This window comes from Mustela nivalis, assembly GCF_964662115.1.
Source record: "Mustela nivalis genome assembly, chromosome: 6".
Classification (NCBI taxonomy): Eukaryota; Metazoa; Chordata; class Mammalia; order Carnivora; family Mustelidae; genus Mustela; species Mustela nivalis.
In genome coordinates, this window is record NC_139025.1 from 7,510,037 (window position 1) to 7,530,541 (window position 20,505).

Here is a 20,505-nt window from a genome sequence, read left to right on the forward strand (position 1 = left end):
AATGTCTTGACCATCAAAGGGCTTGGACATTTTGGGACAAAGCCCTGGAATATACTGACACCACATGTTTCCTCCCTAAATCTTAGGTCTCCTCACTCTGACCACCCCACCACACACACACATACATACACTTATATCCTTCAACCATCCTGTTCATTTCTTTTTGACAAACCAGAGAGTTCACATTGCTTAGTCAATCAGAATGGACCTTGAGAACCAGGCCCTGGGTTGGAATCCCAGCATCACCACATGCTGGCCACATGGTTCAGGCAGCACCTCTGACTTTCCTGATTATCCATGCTGCTTCAGTAGGCCTGGAGGTGGGGTCTGGGAATCTGCATTAAGACCAACCAACCTACCCAGGGGGTATGTTGGCACCAGTCCAAGAACGGCACTGAGAACCCCTGCACTAGGGAGTCCATGGGTGAAGATAAGAGGACTAGTGGCCCCTGGAAGTGATTAAAAAAAATTAAAGAAAAGAAAGATATTATTACCTGTGTGCATTTCAAGTTGAATGTCATAGAATCCCGGTGGGATTTCTGACTCCAAAATTAACTTAGAACCAGAACATAGAATTAGAAAGACAGAGGGACTAGTTGTGCTTCCAAGTAATGGGGATTATACTCCTAGAACAGTGCACAGCCCTGGTGGATGAGGGCAGGAAGGTGATGGAGAGACGAGAGGTTCTGTTTAAGCATGTAGAGACTCAAGCACATGTGTTGACAGCCAGGCATCCAAATGGTGACATCCCAGGAAAAGTAGGAGATGCTAAGAGGTCTGGCAGAAGACTGGACTGTGGCTGCTCCTGCCACACAAACCTGTGATGTTGGAGGCTCAGGCCTCCAGAAGTTCAGAGAGTTAGAGGAGCAGGTGGAAATGGGCAAGTCCAGATGATGAACATGAAAAGGGACTGGGCTTTACAGCAGAAGTAGGACTGTTGCGTTCCTAGAATAACGGCATCATGTTTATTCTCAAACACAGCTTATGTAGGTAGATGAAAGAAGATTCCAAGAACTATAGAACCCACACCAGTTCCAACCCCCCTCTACTGGTTCTTGGGCCCGTGCTGATGCTCAGGCTGAAGGAAACAGGCCCAGGTCATTGCCAAATCCCCTCTGTGTCCAAACCCACCCAGGAAGCATTGCTTGTCTTCACTGGAAGCCATGTTTCACTTAAGAGTTTTTGTTTTGTGACACGCCAACCTACAAGTTAAAGGCTAGCCCCAGTAGTCCTGTGGAAGTCCCATCTCCCAGGGTGGAAGCTCAGAGGTCTGCATCTTGGCCAGTTGTTTAAGAGGCAGAAGAAAAGTGGGCTGGATGGGCAGCAAGGCAAACTTTCCTGAAGTACAGATGCACCAGACACACCCCACTGTCAGACTTAGGCCGGATGCTTCCAGGAGATGAAAGAGCACTGGGCTGCTCTGTGGGGCTCAGCAGCCCAGCCCTGACTGCCCAAGGAAGTGAAGAGAGAGAGGGGGAGGAGGAGAGACAGAGGGGAAAACAGCAGAAAGAAACAGGTCATCCCAATCCCATGTATGTTTATTTACCTACTATATGCGGTGCCTGACCCAGGACATAAAGGAAGAGGGCCTGATGACTAGAGCCCAGCTTGCAGTGGTCCTGGACTCATGACTCTTCATTTCGGTGTAAGACTTCAGAGCAATAAGGACTGTCCTGGGCCACTCCCTGCCCTGAGGGACACCATCCCTGAGTCATTCTCTGACTTTATTCTCATGACCTTCTCCCATGTTTGACTTCTCTCCATTCACACCCTTTCTACAGCAAGCCAAGGAGATAGAGGGAGTGAGCCCAGAGAACAGTTTTTTGAAACTGAAACTCCTCAGGTGGGAGGTGGGCTTCACACTCAAGCTCCCAGCACCTCTCATAAGCACATTAGGAGCCCACTTCTATTTCACTTGTAAGCATCTAAAGAATTAAAAAAAAAAAAAAAGTCAACGTTGACTGTTTCTTCTCTTCATCCAAACTCAGAGGCCACCAGCGAGCTTTGTGATCTGAATTCACAGCCCATATTTGAAACTCTGGGGCCACATGCACTTGGCATGGGGAATGTTTCAGATTTAGAATGGTCTCATTTAATGTGCCCACTGGGGCCTGGGGCAGCACCCTGCAATCAAGCACATTAATATTTCTGCAGAAAATGGATGGGTATGAGCACGAAGTGGGATAAATAAAGACTATAAATAGTCTCGTGTCAGTTCAGGTCAACTTTCGCTGCCAAATGAGTTCAGAACAGGTCAGTTGTTGCAGCCAAATAAGTTACAAAATTTAGGTTTTGCAGAGTATTTGGGATTTAGAATTGTAGATAAGCAATTGTGGACGTGTGATAACAAACAGCATTGACTGGGTGTCTATCATGTTCCAGCCGCCATACTGAGTGTGCCCAGGCACTGCTTCACAAGACAGGCATTATTTCTGCCCCCCATGCTGTGAGAAGGAAACTGAGGCTTAGAAAGGATCATAAGGGTAATAAGTGAGATCTTATGGTGAGGTCTAGTCTTCCTCCCAAATTCCAGAGCTTGCCTTCTGAACTAAAATATCAGACCAAACTCCTATGACTGTTGACTTAGAGCTGCAGACATGATTTGAGAAGCAGAGCGGTTCACGGGGATCCAGAAAGCAGCTTAGTCTTTCCATTTAAGAAAAGAGGGTGAAGTTAACAGAAGGAAAACAGGAAGGGAATAAAATGTAGAGCCACAGGTTTCTACCTGGGGGAGAGGGGTGTCAAGAAATCCCAAGTCCCAGGTCCAATTCACCTGAACTTTTTATGTCCTAGGACCATGTAGGCTCCTCCTTACCTTTCCATTTCTTGGTGTGAGAGTTCCTGACTACTGTCTCGAGATTGGCTCCTTCCAACATTCTTCACCCCACTGTTAGATTTCTATTCCCAAACAGTATCTCCAAACATGGCAACTCTGCTGAAAATACTCCAGGGTCCCTGCTGTCTATCAAAGTTCAAATGCTACATACTGAAGGTGCCTGTGCAAGACATGCCTCCACAGGTCAACCAGAGCATGTGATGCCATTGGATAGACCCCTGTTTTTCCACACCAAATTCTATTGTGATGTCTGTTTCTTCACTTTCAATGGCATTCTCCTGCATTTTAAGCAAAAATGTGTCGGGATTTTAAGACCCAGCTCAAATGTCACTTTTGCAGACTCACTCATGGCACACAAGATAGATGGAAGTCTGCCTATTCTCAAGTCACATGCTCTTGTTTTTACTTTTTTCCCAGCAGTTTTAAAGGCCTCTTCAGTGAATCCATTCCTTTAGTTCTACTTTGTTTAATATGGCAAGTTGGGCTCCACTTTATTAATGAAATTATTATTACCTATTATATAATCTGATACATTGGTATAATATGACATTGCAGGAGTGGAACTCAATAGACTGTACAACAAAGTAGTGTTCAGCTCTAGAATATGTAGGTTGTAAATTCAATTACCTGTTTTCATGAGCTCCTGACCTAGGGGGTTTTCACATAATAGCCCTCATATTAAGACATTGCTTTTCAAATATTTTCCCTAGTCCATGATAACAAGAAACCCAATTTGAAAGGATTTCTTATAAGCAACTATTTATCTTCTCATTCTTACCTATATCTGTAGATAACATGTTATCCCCTTTGGTTGTTCTTTAAAAGACTCATAACATTTACAAATACAAAAAGAAAATGAATAATTTACTTCTTTTAGTTCTATGCCACTCTAAATACTACCTCTCCTCTCTGTCAATTTTCTCCAAGCGACTGTGGATATCCCAGGATTTTCCATGGCTCTGTAGACATGTTTAGCCTTTAGTTATTAGCTCAGGAGATACCCAGGATGTTAACACACATGGCACTGAAGGCTTGGGACATCCTGAGGTGAGTGGATCCTTGTTGTCTGTATTCACTCATGTGTAGGTCAGTCAGGTGTGGTAGGTATACTAGACTTCTAAGGCCCTGTCATTGGATTCTGTCTCACAGAAGTAGGATTTCCTAGGAATTTGATCTTTCGTTGAAGCAGTTGAAGAGTTGCACTCCTTCAGTTAAAAAATGGCCTTTCATGAAGAAAAGCTCAGACTTTCTATGATTCTTCAGGCCAGCAAGAAGCTGCAGTGCTGGATTTAATTATGGAAAGGGACTTCCCTCTTCCTCTTGTCTGTTGGGTCTTCTGGCATTTCTGCTAGCTTCACAGTCCAAGAGAATTTATACAACAGGAAGCCTTTCTAGCACAGAGTGCTTCCTAGTTATTCCTGATAAGTCTTACAGACATATCCTTCTCCAATGAATTCTTAATATCTTGTGTTGTCTTTTACTTTTGGTTTAGTTCTGATTAGGAAGACACCCTAATCCTCAACATGTCCTCAGTGGCCAAAGGACATAGACCTTTAGCTTATTTGGAACTTCAGAAGATTTTGGCAGCCTTGATTATTCACATTTGCCTTGCCAGGATGGCCTTGGGAGCGATGTCTGTCTATTCTACTCTCTGCAGCCTGCCCTCATGTCCTCAGTCCCTGCTCGCATAATATTAACAATGAATATCTCTAAGGGATATGAGCTTGCATGTATTTGAATTTTGGGTTTCCTTTGTTTGGTTGGTTGCCTTGTTAAGAAACTTTTGACATTGACTAGAACTTTGATAATGTATACGGATCATTTTTGTTGAAAAACTTACTCTTCTAAAATAAATTGTTCCTTCTGGATCTGTTTCTGATCCATTTCTTTATTTACCATGTGCCAAACTCAATTCAACAATCACCACAACATTTTGTTCTTCTTGTCTCTGTACTGGAGCTCGATTTGGGCAAGACCCCAAGTCTCATACTGATGCTACAGAGGTGACTAACTCCTGGTGATCCCTGAGCTCAAAGATCTTCTAGTCCAACAGAAGAGACTGATTGCCTCATTATGACTGACTTAAACCCTCTCTTTCTCTTCAGTTCTTTGAGGAACTGGGAGGAGCCTCCTGACCGATCTCCCATGCCATCCTTGGGAGTAGTGTGGGCAGCTCCAACCTGCCTTTCCTTGTGGAGTTTGGGCCACCAGGAGTGGGAGTTCTTCTGCCTGTCACTAAGCAGAGATGACATGAGTGGGTACAACTGACATGTTTCTTCCTTTTGGAAGTGTGGGTGCCTGCAACATTTTCTTTTCTTCCTCCCTTCCAGAAGTGCAGTCGGGAAAATGCCAATGAGGAGTGGGTGGTTCCAACCACAGCCATCCAACCGGCCACCCCGAGTTCTCTAAATCTCAAAATCTACGGCAATGTGGGGTTGGGAAGATCAGACAATATGCCGCTTGCTCCCTTGCCCATATTGGAAGATGCTCGGAGCATTGCCAGAACAGGCTACTGAGATTACACTGATCTTTATGCTAACAGAATGCCAATACTGAGACTAAGGCTAATAGTAGCACAGACTAAGAATACAGCTCTCCGTTCCTGTGCTTGAATGTTTCAGCACTGACTTCACTGTCTTCCATTTTCTGCTGGAAAGTTTCCCATCTTCCTCTTCCCAATGTCGTGGGTGCCCTTTCTACTTCCTATTGTGACCCCATCCTATCCCATATTTACCTTTCTATTTCATGCTCTAAGCATGTGAGTATGTGTTCAATGTCTGTGTCTACCCCTACTAGCCTGTAAGCTTTGCTAGGAGTAGGAAGGAATATTGTTCACCTTTGTCCTTCCAGAGCCCAATGCAGTTCCTAGCACAGAGTGGGTATTTCATATGTTATTTGTGTAGTTGAAACAGGATTCATTATTTTCTTTGATGACCACAAAGACCTTTTAAGTTAGGCAAAATGTACCTTAATACCTCAGTGTACAGATGAGGAAACATGTTCTGGGCTAGTGACTGAGATCACGCCAGAAAGCTTTAGAAGCTATGCTTTATAATTATCAATATTTTTTTTAAAATATGCAATCTTGGGGAAGAGAATTGTTTGGAAGTCATTGTCCATAGAATAAAAACTGGGTGGTCAATAAGGATCAGTTTAAATAATCATTTCAGGAAAATAAGCTGTTGTTTACTAAGGTGGTTTGGAGAATATAGATCATCAGCAAGAAGGAATGGCAATCTCTCAATTTCCTTTCTGCATGTTTTTGAGGGAAATGTGATGTGCTAGTTCACTCTGTAGTTCTCAGGAACAAATACAGTGTCAAGGTTATAAGATGTTGGGAGCCTCTCTCTGTGTCCCCATGGTGGAGATTTATTTCCATGACATCCTCCTTTTTGATGTCCCTTCGATGCAGCTCTGGAAAATTTCTGGGAATTAGTTAAAAGCTCAGCACCAAATGTTTTAGATAAGATCCCATTACTTCCCTGGTAGAAATAGTTCAAAAGGTCCAGTCTACACTCCCAGTCTTCATGTCTTCTACTTTCCAGATGCAGAGTCTCTGAAAATTCTCTTTCAAAATGCTCATCTTGTTGGGCACCAGGCTCCATCCTTATAAATTTATGCACTAGTGGGCAAGGTGCATTAGATTTGTCTTCAGAATTATCCCCCAAATCAGTTTGTCAATGAAAAATGTTGTCTCTCAGAAAGAGAAGAATGTTGGTGAGTGTATGTTGAGATAATGTAAATGCATATGGCATCAGATAACTATTTAGAACCACTTGCTTGCTACCTTCAGATGCAATACTTCCAAGATGATGAAGGGGAGATCTATGGCCCTGGAAATTTCCCTTTTTAATGCAAAGTCTCCTCAACAAAATTCACTTTTGCCTAACCATCCATGCCTTCTCATCAACTTTCCACATGTAGAGATTTAAAACAATACATCCCAATCCCATGGTTTCTTGGCCCCAAGTTAACATAGCTGACACCATTGTCGTAAGTATTTGGTGCTGGGGTGAAAGACCTACTCTGATCAATTGTAGAAGAAATGACTTTAAACTTTCAAAATGTAGAAGATTCTCCATTGGGGTCCTATTTTTAGAAATTTATTTCATAACATAAAATACAAAAAAAACATAAAAATATATTTTTACCAATACATCTTAAATGTATAAAACTGACCCTTCCATCTTTGAGGGGAAAATGGGAGCTCAACTGGGGAACTCCTGCTGGATCCAGGAGTCAGACTGAGTTTATCATGCCGTTCCTGGGAACTCTCACGTGCCATTTACCTGATTTGCATCTCCTTTGGAATCAGACTCACCACACTACATGCAGCATTCCCCCATCACCCATGCCTTACTATCCAGAGCTCTCTGGGGCATGCCTTCCCAGCCCCATCTCATTCATCCTTTCATTGTTGGAAGTTGGTAGTTGGCTTTTAATTTCTATCTGAGGGAAGAGATCCTTCTCTCTCTTGCACCCGGGTTGCTTGGCTGTCTTAAGAACAGATTATTTGGTGAAGAGCACAATTCACAATTAACAACCTAGACAGCTAGTTGAGTAGTGGTATTGGGAAGGGATGGTGTGGGAATTGCTGACAGAGGGCCATGGAAGATGGAAGCCTCTCTATGAATGAGTTTTATAATTCATTGACCAAACATCTTCTAACAGACTTTGCCCTCCTCCTGTGATTACTTATGATCAGCACAGGGCTTCAGCAAAGGCCCATCCAGGGATCTAGGGACGCCTGGATGAACTATGGTAAAGTCTCTGGGAAACCAGGCCATTTATTCCTTGTACACCTTGTACTACATTCACATGTTCAATCCCTCATGCGTAACTCAAATATTTGAGCATCTACTATGTACCAGAAGGTACTGTTTGGACACTGAGTATACAGAGATAGATAAACGATTTTTGCTTCAAAATAACCTTGTGGAGCAGTCAAGCATGCATATAATTAACTAGAATTAGAAGCACAGTGATGTCTTGTCCTAAGTTCCCCTTTTCATTCCATACAGGTCTTAGACTCTAACACCCTCAGTCATCAATGATATCAAATACCAATGGTGATTTTGTTCTGTCGAAGCCTCCAACAGGAGGACAAAAGCAGTGGGTTGAAGAATCCCAGACTAGGACACATGAGCTCAATGAAGAGTGCTTGTTCTATTTCTGCCCAAGACACACGTTTCCACAAACCAGCCAAGTCGCGACTCTGAGTTTCGTTTTCTCAGCTATGAAATGGGGCTACTGGTAGTTGCTTCTGTCACTGAGTCAAACAAGATTTTTTTTTTTTTTAATATGAAAGAGTGCTGAAAAGTTTCCAATGCAACACAAATGTGGGCAATGGTATTAGACAACTCTGTGCAGCCACCAGGAGTCTGAAGTGGACTGGTGGCATGGAGTGAGGAGCCAAGGAGGCAATGGGTATTAAACGTTTTGCCAATCTCTTAAAAGATATAGAAGCCACACTAGAAAATGCATAAAACCTAGGACATTTTTCCAGAACTGTGAGGGGGTTCACAGACTGCCCTATTGCCCAGTGAAAGAACACTGCAGAACTCTTGAGCTGCTGTTGGGGGTTGTCCATCTAAGGCAGTGTCTGGAAACTCAGAAGAATGGCCAACTGGACTCAAAGAAGAAACCCTCTGAGCAGCCTAGAAATAAGCATGCACATGTACGTTGGGCGCCCCTTCTCCATCCGGCACTGCTGAATATGGCCGTGCATATTTACATCTTATCGTTTCTTCTAGTGAAACAAAAGAGCACCATCTGCCCAACCACATTCCGCTTCCAGGAAACTGAAATGAGAGCGGATGTTGTCTTTCACTGCTTGTTTTCATTTTTGTCTTCTTCCTTTTATGCGTGACTGTATTTTTGTTATGACACCCTTAAAAGAAAATATATATACTTGGAGCTATTTTTTTCCCCAAATTACTCCAAAGCCTGGGTCTTCTTAAGTGAAAAATGCTTGTCTCACAGGAGAAGTGGTGAATACTCCCATGGCTATTTACCAAGAGAGGTTTTGAGCTGCCCTCTAGATGTTCCCTCACGGCCCTCCATCGTAGGTGCCATGCCTTATTCTTCTCCTATCCCCACATGGTCATTTTGCAGTAATTATAGGTTAAGATTTTAAAGCCAGGAGCAGGTCCAGAAGTATAGTGAGTGAGAGGTCACAGGAAATGCTTCAACAGATCAAGGGTGCCAGGGTGTGTCCTAGAGGGAGTCTTGTGAAGAGTTTTATTGACACAAAAAAGTTTCCAAGGCAAGGAGTCCATAACAAGGCAAATGACCCCCCCAAGGCCAGAAGGACTCTGGATTTCTGCACTGTTTGGAAGTATAGTCCTACCCGAAGCAACAAAAGACTAATTAGTGAGCCACAGGCTCAGGAATCAGACAGAGAGGCACGATTGCTGTAAGTCATCAAGGAATCATTAGGAAAGACAAGAGCCATGAAACATGGCTATAGCTTTGTCATTGCCCTCTGTGTATTTGTCTACACAATGCTTTCGCCAATGCAGACCTTGGTAGACGACCATTTAAATGAGAACCTCCTGGCTTGTATTCAGCAGTCAGTAAGCTGTAAGGAAAGAAAAGACTTGTGTGTACAGAGAGTCTTTCCATATCGGTGGTGGCTGCAGTATTGAATCTCCAGGATGGAGGTCAAGGAAGAGATGGAAGTAATAGGACAACCAACTTTGAAGAGCGACCCTGAAGCAGAATGAAGGAAGGATCCTGAGAGCTCAGCTGGCAACCCACCCCAGCTCCACTGAGCCTTCAGACAAGGAAGCCATGCTTAAACTCCAAAGTGTGGCCAGAGTGAAGTCCGAGGTCCACGTTGAGGGGCTGGGAGGGTGGACAATGAATCAGAGACTGCTTATTCCCCCTTGGTAGGGGCAGGAGGCAGTGAGACTCCACCCACGGCAGGGAAGGAGTGTGTGCCTGGCTGGTCCAAGTGGCAGAGAAGCTATTTTTCTTCTCTGATGTGAAGATGAAAATGATGATCCTGGAAGTCTAGGTACCATTTCCCAGCAGTGTAGCCTGGAAAAAGTCCCTAATTCTCCTGAGAGTCCCTTTCGTCTTTTGCATGCCCACTCCCTACTCCTGGAGCAGCTCTAAGGCTGCGGTGTGACACCGTCATTTGTATGAAGCTGCTCTGTGAGCTGTGAGTTGTTACTCCCCTGAAGGGCCTCCCTCTTGCAAATTGCAAAGAGCTGCTCCCACTCACTCTCCACACTGCCAGACACACAGGCTTGGGATACCGGCCATCTGGGGTCAGAAAAGGAGGAGGAAAGAGCCGACACTCGTGAGTAGCTAAGTCTTAAATGTCGGCTTTATCTGCCATGTTTCCACATATCTTACCTCATCTGTTTTGTGTTGTTTTAAGGATCTTCCTATGTCATGAAAAGAGGTGATTATTCTCTTCCTTTTGGAGGTGCAGTTATACTGATGAGGAGAATGGGTTCGAATGGGTAGAAGCAGGATGTAACTGGAGATTTTCCTGATCACTCCCCCCACCAATGTCATTCAGCTACACTCCAGAAGAGGACGTCAATCCCAAGCTCTCTCCAGGGCCCCAGTTCTGACAGACTCATAATCTACAGTTTCCATAAAGCTGATATTAAAAAATGGTGTCTACTCCCTGCTTCCCCTCACCCAGAGCACCCTTAACTTGTTAACTGAATTCATGAAGGCCCCATCTTCTCAGTCAAGATCAATGGGGAAGGTGACCCATAACTGGTCCATGGGGGAGACCAGACTCTCTAGCCCCCTGTAAAAGATGCAGTGGTCCCTGTGTCACATGGAGCAGGAGGAGAATGACAAGGAGGCTGTTGCCAGCAGAGAGAGGATTTGCCTCTAGAGCTGTCCACCCCTCCCTAAGATTGCCTCCAAAGGTGGCAAGCTGTCTGGAGACATTAAAACAAGGCTAGGGAATATTTTCTCTTGCATTTCAAGAGAGGATCTCCCACTCAGGTGAAAATGTAGGTTTAAAAACCTGTAATTCATATAATATTGATAAATGTGACCATAACATACTTTATGCAGTAATTCCTTTTAGTTATATAAGACTGAGCACTTCAACAGGTGTTCTCACATCTTCCTCCATGGTCTTAGAGCCTCTGGGCCTTGCTCAAGGTCAGTCAGCTGGTATCTCCATCTTCCCTACATGAATACCGATGCTCCCTCACTCACTAAGGCAGCCCCTTGGTGGGATGGACTATGGGAGAGGCCCATGCTAACTGCACCCCAACACCCTGGCCCTAAGGTCAAGAGTAGTTAGTACATGCCCTTTCTCTAGCTCTTGGCGTAGTGGTTGGGCTTACAGCCCCTAAATAAAACTTCACTGGGAATTTTCAGAATGGTAGACTCAAGCCCACATATTCACATGCTAACCAGCGCTCCTCTGTCTGCATCACTGAGCAGCACTGTTGAACTCTTCACCAGAGAAGCTGCTCAGAAGTTCACTCCTGACACAAACTGAAGATTCCCTGTTTTCTTCCTCCCAACCATATTTTCACCCTCCCTCTCTCCCTTCCTCCTTCTGTCAATAAACGTGAGCCCTTGACTAAGCACCAGACCGGCGATGTGGATGGGAAGAGCATGGTACCTGTCATTATGACCACAGGGATAAGAATCAACAGAAATGAACGAAAAAATAAGGAGGGATGTGTTCTGTGATGGTGAATGATCATGGCTACAGGAATCCACCGATACCAAGTATGAAGGAAATAATTCCAGAAAGAAGGCCAGTCCTTGCCATTAGCAATTTTCGCCTTCTGAGAAAGTCTGCAGCACTGCACTTTCAAGATTGGTGACAATTTCCAAGAAGGGTCAACAGTGGCCTGGCCCTTGGGAAGCACTACTAAAAATTAAACGTAATCTGGGGATAAGGTCTTGCTCTTGAAATCATTTTTCCTTTTGAGCAACCACTTATGCCTTCCCACCTATAAGGCTACTTTTTCTGACAACTGAAACTTCCCACTGCCAGGCGCTGATGCCCACTGATGAAGAAGACGGATTCCTTGTTCTCATGCTGCTTGAGGACTGGAACAAAGAATTCTAGACTGGTGTGCTGGACTTCCCAACGTTATTATGGACAAAAGCAGATATTTTTGCTGGCATGACACTGTTTCCATCCTTAAAAAAAAAAAAAAAAAAAAAAAAAAAAATTAAAAAAATTAAAAAAAAGGAAGGAAAGAAAGAAACCCTTTAAAATATTCAGTAAGTTGTTTTCTTTTATTGGTTGAAAACCCAGAGCAAAAGGCTGAAAACCCAAGAACAGACAAGCTTGTCTCCATAGACTCTTTTATTCTCCCCTTGCTCACTGAACATGTATAGATTAAAAAAATAATAATAAAAGAAAGAAAAGAAAAGAAGAGAAAAGAAAAGAAGACAAGAAAAAAAGAAAAGCAGGGTCTAGATGTTAGTAGCCAGTCTCCTGGAAGAAAAGGGGTTGGGGGAGTTAATCTGTTATTTAGTTTTTGTGTCGCTGTGAGTAGCAACAGCTTTGGTTTTCTATGATTCGACTTCAAGGTACATAGAAAAAAAAAAAAAGAATATATATATATATCTTTTTTTTTTCCGAAGGAAGAGAACACTTTTTGTGGTAAGGGAGATATAAAAGAAAGGTGCATTCTAAGGCAGAGTGACAAAGAATTGAACTTTGAAACCTTTCAAATAATAATGATGGTGACGGTCGGTGCACATTTGCCCTGTGTTCAGACCGCTTCCGAGAGCATCTTGGTGTGTCTTGGTGCATTTAATCCTCACAACACATCCAGGACTCCCCACAGCCTTCCCTCCTCAGTGACTTGTGGACACGTGTGCCCTCCAAGAATTCTGGGATCCTCAGCTCAACAAGGAAATTTTGGAACTTCTAAGGAGGGTATTCCAATGGGAATTTTTGGTCTTCCTTGTTATTTTCACCAAGGTTGGGTATAAATCCATCCAAGTGGAGGAGGGGAGGAATGGGTAGCAGGAAACAGGTCTGGTTTTGTGACCACACATGGCTTTAACCTTCGCTAACCTTCGTATGAGACAGATGGGTGGGGAAAGTCACAGACGCATGCAATGTGCTTTAATGTGTTGTGGGTTTGTAGGAGACGGTCCTAAAAGAAATCTTTCCAGGAGCTGGACAGCATCCTTTCTTGAAGACAGTTGGGAGCCCTGTTCTTTGTTACAGACCACAGAGTTTTATTGTAAGGGTAGACCTTTTGAGAGTATTTTTTTTTTCCTTTTACTTCCAGTATGGTTAACATGCAGTGTTGTTAGCTCCAGGGGCACGATATAGTGATCCCATAGTACATTTCCATACTATACCAGTTCTCAGCATGACAAGTGCCCTCCTCAATTCCCACCTCCTATTTCATCCGTCCCCACACCCACCTCCCCTCTGGCGACACACCTGTTCTCAAAAAGTTAAGAATAGAACTACCCAGCAATTCAGGATATGGACTACTGCCTACTTATTCCCAAAATACAAAAACACTGAGATACATGCCTCCCTATGTGTATAGCAACATTATCTACAGTAGCCAAATTATGGAAGCTGTATCCAGCATCTATCCGTTGATAGATGAATAGATAAAGAAGATGTGGTCTATATACCATGGAATATGACTCAGCCATAAAAAAAGAATGAAATCTTGCCGTTTGCAACATGGACTGAGCTAGAGGGCATCTCACTCAGTGGGATAAGCCAGTCAGAGAAAGACAAATATCATATGATCTCACTCATATGTGGATTTTTTTTTAATATGTGGAATTTAAAAAACAACACATGTGAGCAAAGAAAGTATTAGGAAGGAGCTTTCTCTTGGCCATGCTTCCCAGGCCAGGTGGAGAGGCAGAAAGGGGGTGTTGTGAGAGTTTGTTGAGTATCAGCACATATCGGAGCTGGTTGATCAGTCTTTTCTTGAGGAGAGATTGTTTAACATTATTTCATTTGCTGTGCTTTGTTTAAGCACCAGGATATACAAAGGAGACCAAAGTGTTTGAAAAATTAACCCATAGTACAAGAAATGAGCTTGAAAAGCAAGCTCTCTGCTACGGGGCTATGACTGAAGAAATCTTGGCTGTCTTGCTGGCTTACTTTGTTACTCACCATAAAACCCCACTGAGTGGAGGCATGTTTTTGTTTTTGTTTTTGTTTTTTGTCACACCAAGGCAAGATTTCTCCAGTTGGAGACTGGTTCTTTATTTTGTGAGGTGGTTTTTCTGTGGCATTCTGCGTTACCCTCTCCTAGGATTTCCGTGTTGGTTTTTCCTCTGGAACCATAAGGTGTGTTTACCTATAAGAGTACAAGATTTGGAACGAGACTTCAGATGAATAGTTCAAGTTTTGTGCATGAAATGGCCCTAACTCGAAGCCATCATTCTTATTCTGAGGAAAGGTGTCCACCAAGGCCACCAGACTTTCTGGATCTAGCTGGAACCCAGGAGGCTCCAGAGCACTCTAGAACTCTCTCTTCTCTCCCTTCCAGAAGGCTTCAGGAAGTAGTTCATATTAAATAGTTTCCTACAGCCATTTGAATACAAAGTGCCCTGTGCAACCACATTAGATAGACAATCAGAAATGCCCAGGAGGAGATCTCCAAGCACATGACAATACGGCAAATGCCAGGGACAAGTCAGAACAGATTTCAAAACCTGCTCAATCCTTCTGATGTCCTTCTGAAATCTCAGAGTTTGGTTCTCTCTTCCTTTCTCTTTCTCTCTGCCAAATACAAATAAACACACACACACACACACACACACAGACCCCTTGTGTTGCTGGAAGAGTGTGTGTATATACATACATGCATGCACACACACAAATTCACATACACACGTACATAAGCACATACACAATGACACACACACCTTTCCAGCAGCACAGGGTTCCATGAACTTTAAGAATTAAAAATGAAATGACATTTCTCTCATTAGAAGAAAAGTCTCCTAGCTTATGTGATAAAGGGGGGAAAATGTCCTTAAACTACACCAAGAGGTTTTTTTTTTTTTTTCCTTCTTCTTTTTTTTTTTCTTTTCTTAACCTAGTTTTTTTTTTTTTTAATTTTTATTTATTTATTTATTTGACAGAGAAAGATCACAGTAGGCAGAGAGGCAGGCAGAGAGAGAGGAGGAAGCAGGCTCCCTGCTGAGCAGAGAGCCCGATGCGGGACTCGATCTCAGGACCCTGAGATCACGACCTGAGCCGAAGGCAGAGGCTTAACCCACTGAGCCACCCAAATGCCCTTAACCTAGTTTATATAAAAGCAAATACTTGTACTCAGCTCTGACTGCACCATGGTTGACTGTGAACTGTTGTGAGTGACGTCTGTTCTCAGCAGAGGCCGTTGTAGGATGCATTCAGCTCCTGAGGTTAGGTGGACTGCATTTCTCCATCCACCACCTTTTACGACTGGGATGTTCACACGAGGCAGGAACCCCCTAGTCACTTAGCAGACAGGGGCCTCCAGAGTGAGAATGCCAGGGTTCTCATCCTGACCTTGCCCACTCTCCCTGACAAGCCTTGAGTGTGTCCCTGTGCCTCAGTGTTCGAATTTGTAAATAAGAACCACTCCCAGATCGTGGACAGTAAGTGAGGTCAGACACAGGAATGACAATAAATAAAGTGGCTGGTAGACAGTTGACATTCCATGTGTGTGTGCTGTTGCCATCCACCAGTTTTCATTTGCTTGGGAGAATCATAACAAAAGGTAAGTTACCTGATTTGATTAAATTATGTCCCCTGCTCAAAGTGGCACCTCCTCCAGGAAGGCACCCTAGACTGTCTTAGAGAGAAGGAATCTGCTCGGCCCTCTTTTGCCCTACACAGAGGTTCCACTCTTATGTGTCAAGCACGTGGGTGAGAAAAGGCAAAACCTTGCCTGCATGTGTGATGCATTGTAGACTACAGTCCCACGCAGGCAAATCGACATGATTCCTCAGCCTGTCCAACTGTGCCCTTGTGTTCATAACTGATTTCCAGCTGGGGGTAAAGTTCGCACAGGGACAATCTATGACCGGAGCTGGGTACAACATTCATCTTTTTGACCTGGGACCTTCTGAGGCTCTTGCTAATAGATGGTCACTTAATCTGCCATGGGCATCAGACATTACAAATAAGCAGCCGGGGACTGGTCCTTTCTTTTATGTAGAGTAAAAAGGAAAAGAAAAAAGAAAAAAAAAGAGAAACATAAATTGTCACCCGCCATGAATATCATCAGGAGAAATACGGGTGGGGTGCATGGGTGGGAATCCTCAAATAACAACCCCAAAAAGAAATTCCAGGTCTAGTATGGGCATGATTTAAATTTTCATGAACAAATCAGCTGGTTCGCACAAAGGCAGTGGCGATGAACAAAAGTAATAAACCGTAGGGGGTGGTGGGGAACTGTGACCTGACGGGTCCCCCAGAGGACCCCTCTGACCAGGCTTCGGTGTGTGCTTCATGTCGCAGAGAGCACCTCCTGCACTGGGCTAATTATCTTTTAAAATTCATATCTGGAGCCACGGGCTGCCTCATGGGATTAAGCACAGTACGCTTTGCAAATTGAAAATAAGATAGCTGTTAGGAATATATACTTGCCTCTATGATTACCGCAGCAAACAAAGGCAAAACATTAATTTACATCCATTATAATAGAGAAACAAAGCTGGAGATATTCTTCCTTTGCATCTCAGGCAAGAGATGAGTTTGGAAAGGTGAAGTTCCCAGAAGATGAGAGGGTGAGGGGCTGCAGAGGTGAGGGCGGAGAGGGAGAACCGAGCCCACCTGCCCACATCCCCCCCACCCTACTCCGCTCACCTGATGGGCCCAGAGACCAGTTTAGAAGGGAGAGAGACAGGGCCGTTTCTCCCAGCAGGTTATGAACAGAAAGAATGCGGTCTTTCCAAAATCCACACTTGGGCGTCGAACAGGATGGGGGCCGCTGGATTTGGTTTTTTAATCAGAAGCTTGGCAGGAGCCTATCACGACTCCTAAAATAACAATTTTGTTACAAAATGGAGACTCGTGCATGAGCCCCATTGGACAGAGAAGGCAGAGGATCAGAGAGGCTAAGATATCTAGACTTCCTGGGTGCTCACCGTGTGAAAGTCTCTCTACTCACCGTGGTGGGTCCCGTTCTTATTTTCCACGTTTCACGAGTGAAGAAATAGGCATATATGAGGTTAGGCATTTGCCCAAAGTCACACAGTCAGAACCGGGCCCCGAGGGGTACCTCGACCACTTTAGCCCAGGAAGAGGCTCCCTGGGGCCTCTGCGCCATATTTATGTCCCGAAAGACCTTTTCTAGTTTCTCGGGCTGGATGCTCCCTGCCGAGATCAGGCCCCCTGGTCTCACAGTCCTTCCAGCCAACGGGAAGAATCTATCCCTCCCACCTCCGGGTCTGCCATTTCACGCTTCACCAGACCCCCTCATGGTCAGTGGCGCGGTGTTGACCAATCTCACCACCAGCTGAGCCGGGAGTCCCGAGAAGGCAAAGATGGCCTCTTTCTAGCAGAGGTTCCAAGCCCGCCCTTGGTGGAGACTCTGGTGTGAGTGCAGCTGCCCCTGTACCCCCGCGATCAGAGTATTACTCCCTTAGCCCATTACCCAGACCCCTTGCCATGTCATTAGTGCACACACACCGTTCTGTGTCCTACCAGCGCTGGGTGCTGGCTCTCCACGCACGACCTGACAATCTGATGATGCTGAGTTCATTCTTACTGAGAGCACTTCCTTGACATACTCTCGGTGGTGACTAGGGTAGGTGGAAGGAGAGGGGGAGAGATGCCAAAATTCTTATGGGGTTTTGGAGTCAAAAGTGTCTAGTGTCAGGCAGATCTTACAATGCGCTGACTTGATTAGGACTGGAGAAGGAAAGTTTAGAACTGGTAGACATAGCATAATGAGGATCTCGTAGTCTTGCTAGAATAAGCTACAGCTTGATGCTTTCTTTAAAGAGTAGAATCATTTGATACGGGTTTTCTTTTACACGGGGTTTCTAGAAAGTTACTGGAATACATGATGAATATACTTATGACTTTTTTCTCTGTCGGCAGGGACCTCCTGGAAAAGTAGTCATGTTGTGTAGTCAGTAGACTACATAGGGCAGATGATTTCAGCTGTCACACAGGTAATCTCCGGTCACCACTTCATACTGGGTCCCATAAGGAGTCTACCTCTCTAGTAGCCTCCAAGCCACACAAGGCACACTGAACTTAGGAGGGGCAAAGGCTGGGTGCTGGTTCCAACAATGTTACTATCACTGCAAGACCGTGATGAATCACTGACCCTCCCTGACCCTCTGTTTTCTCCTCTGTCCTCTGGGGCTTAGGAGCAAGTCTTCCCTTTATCCCACGACTCTATGACTAAATTTATCTGCCTTAGGTTGAGGCTCTGGGTCTCGGCATGACTTCCTAGCAGAGACAGGAAACAGGAGGAGGGGAGGCACTAGAGAGAGCAGAGACCGGAGGGAGGTGGAGAGGCAGAAGGGGCCGGTGTGGAAGGCTCTAGAACAGCAAGGTTGCTTTGCTCCGGTCTGAGGTTTTGAGTGTTTTATCTAGTAGAAATGCATACAGCATTTACAAATTGGAAATAACTCTGTAAACTCAGATAAGATTGTCCCAGTAATATTGTAGTCAGAAATAGCTCACCATGGCTTCCTTTCAATTAACTATTTAAATCACAGCCCATACAAACCTCAACCCCCGCTGCCTTGTAATAATAAAGAAAGTTAGACCAGAGCCGAAGAGTTTTAGATTCATGCTGCTGAATACGGAAGATCCACAATCTTTCTCTTGGAGCCCATGGTCTAATGTAGCTCTTTGAAAGAACATTCCTTCAACTGCTGGCAGAGATATCTCCCCTACTCCTTCCTTCGGAGCTGAATAGTGATTCATTATAGATAACCCCTCCTGATTAATTTTGTTTTGACTTTAACTTTGACATTAAAAAAAAAAAAAAAGCCATAATCGGTACAATTCTCCCCTCTAACATTCAAAGCTCAGCTATTTTTAGCCGGCTTTGGTGTTTGATGCAGAAAAGGAAAAAAAAAAATCTAAATTTAGAAAGAAATTAAACTGTTGATTGTCATCGAAAGTCCTGGCTGTCAGATTAAAAAGTCATCGTGTTAGACCCTTTGTGATGAATAATAAATCAGCGATTTCCTTGAAATTCTTGCTTGAGTTCTTCCCCTTCTGTCAAGTGGAACCGTCAGAGATGTGCCGGGTGGTCAGGCTCTCGTGGCTGAACGTACACAAAGCCTGTTCAGAGGTACGGTTACTGATTTGCAGGGGGTCTGGTCTGTGCAGCCTGGGATCTGCGAGGGACTGGTCAGTTATCTGTGTATCCGGGGTGTGCACGGAGTAGCACGGCCTACAGGGCCCGTCTGAACGAATCCTGATGGCCAGGGTTGGGTCAGAGTAAGTGTTTGTTTGTTTGTTTCTCTGAGCCTCAGTTTTCAAGTCTGTGAAATGGTTAGAATAAGACATTCTACAGAGATGCCAAAAGATTAGAGTTAACCCTTAAAGCTGTGAGCACGCTGTGTTACATACGCAGGTGTCCAGGACGTAGAAGCAGCTGTTGAAATGATAATCACCACCGGTGCCAGTGTAGAAAGTTACAGTGACTCAATATTACACAATCTGCAGGGAAGCTTCAGAAGTCTGACAGTGACTTCCAAGTGTATTCTGTCCGGTTTGGATCAAAGCCAACGCCTGGATGGACTTCTCTTTCCAGACACGAGGACACCGTCTGAGCTCCAAGCTTTGCTCCCTTCCGGGACAGGAGGCGTAGCAGTGTTCTAAATAATTCTCAAACGTCATCCTTGCAGCTCAAAGTCACAAAGCAAGAGTGAAATCAAGACCTTCAAGGAACAATTAAATGCATGCAATTAAACTACGGTTAGCTTTGGCCACTGAAAATTGGGCAGACACTTTCTCATGAGTCTCTGCATGAAGTGTTTCCTCCTGTCTCTGACACATGGACACCCCACAGTAATTTCTCTGTTCTCTGAAGCCCTGTGGAGAATAGGGGGTCTGGACAAAACTTTAGGGTGGACGGCAGGCAGAACTGCATTGCTGCAAGAAGTGGCAATGAGTGGGAGGGATTCAGGAAGGTGGGAAGGAGGAAAAAAGTGGGAAGAGAGGTGGTGCAATCAATCTTCTGGTATGAGGCATTTGATAGGCACACAGGTTTGTTTTGCAGTTTCTAAATCACAGAGAACAGTGCTTTCATGACTCTGCAAACAATAGTACTGTGCACATAGTGGGTCCCTAATAAGTACAATCGATTAGGGTATCTTCGATTTAAGTTTGGGTAACAATAGTAATTGTTATCACTAGCAGCTCTATTCTGTCTCACACATATTCAGGGTTATCTAATCTTTTCCTCAGGCATCTTCCAAAGGTTCCCTAATTAAAATTTCTTAAAGAACAGGTGGAACTAACCCATGGACTCTTAGCTTGCCTTCTCTGCCCTCAAGCCTGTGCCTCCTCCACGCCCAGATCTAAGCATCCCATGGTCCATAAACATCTTAGGGGGGAGGGACTGGAATTCACTAGAATCATGGAGTTTGACATCGGATGAGCCTACCAGGAACCCTGGTACAGGACACAGAGCAGTGGTCTCAGACCTCTGGCTCATGGAGGGTCTCAGAAACTTGTCTTTGCAAGGCACACAGTCCTGCAGAGCTACCTC